General features: G+C 42.5%; 1 long non-coding RNA gene across 1 annotated transcript in view; it reads right to left on the bottom strand.

The window, feature by feature from the left end:
• Positions 1-230: 230 nt before the first annotated feature.
• LOC109321988 overlaps positions 231-461 on the bottom strand; it is a 13,828-nt gene continuing 13,597 nt past the window's right edge. The window contains exon 3 of the long non-coding RNA XR_002104261.1: positions 231-302. This is a non-coding gene — a long non-coding RNA (uncharacterized LOC109321988). The remainder of the gene's footprint in view (positions 303-461) is intronic.

Raw genomic sequence — 461 nt, 5'->3', positions numbered from 1 at the left:
TGAAGGACAATGGGTTTGTATACTACAACCATTGGAGACCGAAGTATTACTGCTACCCCTTGAAGATGGTGTTTAAACTGGAGTTACTCACCAGATACCTATAGTGACAATGGAAAGTACCAAACAACACTGAGGTTATTTAAAAGCAGGTTTAAGAGTATTATGCATATAGTATATTTTCTTGCATACCACATGCCCCCAGATAAAACACAGTCCTTGCCAAAAGGAAAACAAAAAGAGTTTTCCAGAGTTATGGCTACATGGAGCAGGAACAGAGCCTAATTTTCAACTCACTCACCCTCCTTTTTATGCAAAAGCTGAAACACTAGCTGCTGCTGAAGACTTCTCCAGAGAAGTCCAGAGAAGCGGTACACGCATGATCAGAGGTCAGGAAAACAGACATTACAACAACAGGCTGACAGCCATGGGGCTCTTTAGCCTGGAAAAGCACAGGTTCAGGG

This window comes from Crocodylus porosus, unplaced genomic scaffold (genome assembly GCF_001723895.1).
Source record: "Crocodylus porosus isolate Cpor-Errol unplaced genomic scaffold, CroPor_comp1, whole genome shotgun sequence".
NCBI lineage: Eukaryota > Metazoa > Chordata > Crocodylia > Crocodylidae > Crocodylus > Crocodylus porosus.
The sequence above is the reverse complement of the archived record's forward strand: the minus strand, read 5'-3'. Positions and strand labels throughout refer to the sequence as shown.